This window comes from Benincasa hispida, chromosome 7 (assembly GCF_027475165.1).
Source record: "Benincasa hispida cultivar pf3 chromosome 7, pf3_genome.v1.1, whole genome shotgun sequence".
NCBI lineage: Eukaryota > Viridiplantae > Streptophyta > Magnoliopsida > Cucurbitales > Cucurbitaceae > Benincasa > Benincasa hispida.
In genome coordinates, this window is record NC_143484.1 from 39,712,947 (window position 1) to 39,718,946 (window position 6,000).

General features: G+C 35.9%; 1 pseudogene; it reads right to left on the reverse strand.

Annotated features, from left to right (window-relative positions):
- Positions 1-2,862: 2,862 nt before the first annotated feature.
- Positions 2,863-4,867, reverse strand: LOC150035153 (uncharacterized; annotated as a pseudogene).
- Positions 4,868-6,000: the final 1,133 nt, after the last annotated feature.

The following is a 6,000-nucleotide window of genomic DNA, read 5'->3' on the forward strand; positions in this document are numbered from 1 at the left end:
TTTTGAAAGTCCTATATGATCTTTTAGATTAAAATCTAGTAAAAAATAAATTTGCATGAGAAGTATGTAAGAAGGGCTAGCTTATCTCAAAATAATATTAGTGCATGCATAGGATAATGGGGTAGAATAATAGTAAAGAAATATTCTTGGAAGGAGGAAAGAAACAGAGTCTATCAGTGATAGATTTCATCGTTGGTAGAAGTCTTTTGATGATAGAGTTTATCACTGATAAGAGTTTATTAGTGATGGAGTCTATTACTGAAAGATTTTTTATTTTGCAATTCTTTAAATATATTATTGTTCACTTAATTAATACCTCTAAAAGTACCACTTATTGCAATTACCCTTTCTTCTTTTATTCTAATGGGTCCAAGTGGAGAGCTTTCAATTCAAATCCATATCCATTTATGCAAGTTTGGGCCTTAGGAATATTGAAATAACAATTGTTACGGGCCTTTCATTTCTCTTGATGATAGGATGGGCCTTGATTCTAGCCCAATCCATAGTTGGGGCTCATTGGGCTAACTACACCTTTGCTATGTAATTTGCTTAAGTCTCCTTTTTAATTCCTTTGTTATCACAAGTTAAGGCTCCCTCTAATTTAATAATAAAAATAAGATCAAAAGAAAAGGAAAAGCACAATTACACATCTTAATTAAATATAAAAGTTGAGAATTTATTATGAGTTTAGGATGAATATAACAGTTGAGAATTTCTTATTCGTTGCTTACATTACAAAATTCAATGATATGAATCATATTCATATGCAAGCATGAACGAACAAAAGCACAATTACACATCTTAATTAAATTAAAACAGGGCATAAAATAGTGATCTCTTCTAAGATTTTAAAAAAAGTTGAATTAAATTAACATATGTTTTGCAAGGCATGGTGGGAGAGAGCAAGAGGCAGGGAGAGAGCGAGATTCTAGTCCTTACATGGTGATGGATGATTTGACTGTGAAACCAATGTCCACCATTTCTAGTATTACTCTCCTGAACAAGTTTAATATCAAAGAAGTTGGTGCTTTGGTGGAGAAAGTCATTACTTTGGATGTCAATCAGGGTGTGAAGCTGCTAAGGGCATCTTTGCAAGTGAGATTCAGGGAGAGAGCGAGATTCATGGAGAGAGCGAGATACATGGACTATGATTGGGCTTTTGAAACATCAAGGCATGGTGGGATGCTTATCTAATTTGTATGAGAGTGTTAAAGCTTTAAATGACACATATTTACAACCAAATCAGAGCAAAGACACCATTTTGAAGCCTAAAGTTTCATTGTCTGGCTCTACCTTGCTTTTGCCTAATATTGAATCTTCAGCTGATCAAATGAAGTTATACATATGCTTTTATAGATCTAACTATAAAGTTTCTAGTAATCCTAAATATCTTTGTCCAAGTTATTTGTATGTTATGAACCAAGCCTGTGAATTTTGAATCCACCTAATAGTGCAACTACACAGGCAAAAAGAAATGCGGGAGGAGGGTTTGTGAAGGATGTGGTTACTTACATGGTGATGGATGATTTGACTATGAAACCAATGTCCACCATTTCTAGTATTACTCCCCTGAACAAGTTTAATACCAAAGAAGTTGGTGCTTTGGTGGAGAAAGTTATTACTTTGGATGTCAATCAGGGTGTGAAGCTGCTGAGGGCATCTTTGCAAGCGAGATTCAAGGAGAGAGCGAGATTCATGGAGAGAGTGAGATTCATGGAGAGAGCGAGATTCATGGAGAGAGTGAGATTCAGGGAGAGAGCAAGAATCATGGAGAGAGCAAGATTCAGGGAGAGAGTGATATTCATGGAGAGAGCGAGATTCAGGGACTGTGATTGGGCTTTTGAAACATCAAGGCATGGTGGGATGCTTATCTAATTTGTATGAGATTGTTGAAGCTTTAAATGACATAACTAAAGACATAACTAAACTTTGCTACCATAACTGCAGGATAGCAATGTATTACACAACTAAATAATGTAGTAATCATACCTAATTTGATGAGCCTCCTCTATGTGATCGTACCATGTCTTCAATCTTCTTTTTCATTTCTTCCATTTGTCTCGCATGATCCTCTTGCATTCTTCTCTGAACGTCTTCGAGTTCCTTAATCCTCAACTGAGACTGTTGGAAATTGACTCTCAATTCATCCATTCCCGCCTCCGTTCCTTGAGTAGATGACGAGCTTGATGACATGGTACTCCTTCTTAACTTAGGCTTAGGGCCCCAACCTAGACCTTTTGAATATCCGGGTCGTCTACCCAAAACCGTCTCACAGATTTCATCCCTGTTAGTAGTCGAGAACCTTCTACAATACTGGGGCCGGATTGTAATTCCAACATTTGATGCTAGACATAATAATTAAATGGGTAAGAATGAGCGACTAAAGTTAAAAGTGGAAAAAAAATACGACAATAAAGAAAAAAATGTTACATGTGCACTTTCAGCTGCCTCGTTTACAAACTTTCCACCTTTAGAGTGTGTTTCCCTAAATAGGTTAACACGTCCTATTTCTAGAAAACATCCTGTAACTCTGTCTGAATTTGCAGGAATAACTTCAATCCACCTACGTGATCGAACGGTAATTTCTTTCTATTCTTCCAGTTCGTCACAGACATTTCCTACATCTGAAGTGGTTTCTGAACTAACTGGACCCACCACTTTGGTTTCATATGGTAGATGAACTGCAAGGTGTACCATTACATCGAAAAAGACATGTGGGGATATTCTCTCCAATTTACAAAGTATGACTATGATGTCTGCTTGTAGTCTGTTCAAATCACTTACACATATTGTCTTTGTACATAAGTCGCAAAAGAATGTACACAACTCAACAATAATAGTGGATACATTCTTCGGGTATGCTCAAATACCAATAAAGAGTAGTCTATGAAGCAACACATGACAGTCGAGTGTTTTCAGCCCCGATATTTTTCCATCTTTGTCATTGACACATCGTGATATGTAGATACGAATCCACCAGGGAATTTCTTTGATTTCAAATACTTACAAAATAAAATTCGTTCACCATTTGTTAATGTGTATGCTGCGTGTGGTTTTACAATCTATTCTCAACCTGTATCAAGTGTAGATCCTTTCTTATCTTCAAATCTTGTAAGTCCAATCGAGCGTTCGTTGTATCCTTTGTCTTTCCTTCAATATTTAACAATGTGCCCACCAAATTGTCGCATATAATTTTTTCAATATGCATTACATCCAATTTATGTCGTAACAATAGTCTAGACCAATATGGAAGTTGGAAAAAAATACTTTTTTTAGTCCAGTTTAGAATTCACTTTCTTTTTTTATCTTGCTTCGATGGATGTTTGCTAAGCACAGAAAAGTTTAGCGTATTTATTTGTTGTAATATCTCTCCTCCATTCATTACGACTGGTGGAGGTCTACGTTCAACTTTTCCATCATGTTGTCTACTTCGACACCAACTATGATTCTCTGAAAGATAACGTCGATGTCCCATAAATGATATTTTTCCTCTTATCCCGAAGGACGAGTTATATTCTTTGCATATTGGACATGCTTGATAACCTTTTGTACTCCACCCAAATAAGTCACCGTACGCAGGGAAGTCATTAATCGTCCATAATAAGGTAGCATATAGTTGAAAAAACTCACCAGCAACAGAATCATAAATTCGCACACCAATTGTCCACAACTCTTTCAACTCTTCAATCAACGGTTGTAAGTAAACATCAATTTTATTTCCAGGAGATTTTGGACCAGGTATGAGCAAAGACATGAAGAAGTTTGTTTCTTTCATGCATTTCCAAGGGGGCAAATTATAAGGAATTATTACCACAGGCCACATACTATAAGAAGTGCTCATATATCCAAACGGATTGAAGCCATCTGAAGCTAATCCCAAACGAACATTTCGAGGATCTAAAGCGAAATGAGGGAATTCACGATCAAAATGTTTCCACCCCTCTGCATCAGCTAGATGTCGCAATACATCATTCGTTTCAACTCGCTTATTTTTATGTCATCTCATGTCAGAAGCACCTTCTTTTGATGCAAACAATCGTTTTAATCTCGGTATCAATGGAAAATGACGCAATACCTTATGTGGTATTTTTTTACCTTTACCATCATTAACTTTGTACCAAGACTCATCACAAACAGGGCATTGTTGCAAATATGCAAACTCTTTCCAATACAATACACAATCATATTTATACGCATGAATAAACTCATAATCTAGGCCTAAATCACGCAATTTTCGCTTGGCTTCATAAAAGGAAGTAGGTATAGAGGCTGGAAACACTGCTTTTAACAATTCCAGCAACATGTCAAACGATTTGTTACTCCAGCCGTTCAGAACTTTGATATGCATCAACTTTACTAAAAACTTTAATGAAGAAAATTGCGAACACCCAGGGTATAATTCATTACGTGCTTCGGTCATTAAATCCTCGAATAAGTTCATGGTATCTCTTTTTTGACCATTAAAGAACATTTCATTATTCTCAATCCTTCCTTCATTTTCATTTTCGTTTTCAATTGGAACTTGTAAATCGTTTATAAGATTCAACATCTCATTTTCTTCGATAGCATTACTCTCTATATTATCTACTTCAACATCCTGTATTTAATGACTTGTATGATTTCTAGATAAGTTTACTGGCTCTCCATGATATACCCATTTACAATATGAGAGAAATATTCTATATGTTAATAGATGTCGTTCCACAATATCTATCTTTTCCCAAATTGAATTCATACAATTCTTCCATGGACATCTTATTTGTCCATAATCATTTACATGAAACCTTGGCATATCTAAGAACTGTGATACTCCTTCTCTATACTCCACTGATAACTTATTCCTTAGTTTAATCCATTCTTTATTCATCCTTAAAACTAAATATTTTCTGACCAACTTGTAATCCAAAACAATAACCTGGATTAGAGGACAAAGTACAAAGTATTATTAAGCATTGAGTTCCATAATTTTCATTTCTTAAGGCAAATTAAACACATAGGTCCCTAGACTGCTTAAATTATTTTAACAACTTTCAAATGTTTTATTTAATACGTCTCCAAGCTTTCATTTTTTTGTCTAATATAGGCCTTTCATCTATTCAACATCTTCTAAAATTTACAAGCCTATTGGACACAAAATTTAAAGTTCAATTTTCTATTAAACACAAAATTTAGTTTTATGTCTAGTAGATTCTTTAAACTTTTTAAAAATATTAAATGCGTTAAGTACAATATTTTTTTCTAAATTAAGTAATCCATAACCTTAAGAATTAAAAGGAAAAAAAAAACTCAATCTACAATAACATCAACAATCCATAATTTATAATTCACATTAGATTACCAACATGCCAGAAATTAAACATTAGCAACATTAATTACCAACATTAGTAACATGCTAAAAATAAACATTACCAACATTACCAACATACTAGAAATTAAAAACAATGGCTTTAATTAAGATACAAAATAAGAGAAAATAAATGAAATAGATGTGTACAAACCTTGATGAAGCTGGAAAATAAACAACAAATTTGCAAGCAATGAAGGGGGAAGGCGGCGGCGGACGGTAGACGGCGGCGCGAAGGGGGAAGGGTAGGCGTGAAGAGGGGCGGCGACAGGGGGGAGTGGCGGGAGCGTGAAGGGAAGAAGGAAAATGGGGTGGTCGGTGTGAAGTTGGGCGACGAGCTAAAAAATCGAGGGGGGTTAGGATTTTTTTAGAGAGAAAAAATTTTGGATGTGCACAAGAAAAAGAAGGGGTCTAGTTTAAACCAGACCCCTCTCCCGACGCCGCCCGACGGACGTCGGGAGATCTATCGGGAGTTCCCCGGGGAACTTCCGACGGTCCTTTACTTCGCCAGGAGAGACCGTCTCTTCCGACGACCTAACTCCCGATGCCTTAAAACGGCGTTGGAAGTTCCCGTTTTTCTTGTAGTGACAACTACACAAGATGAAATTCACTCCTTAGCAGATAAATTGTTCCGTTAATAGTTGATTTTGGGTCTT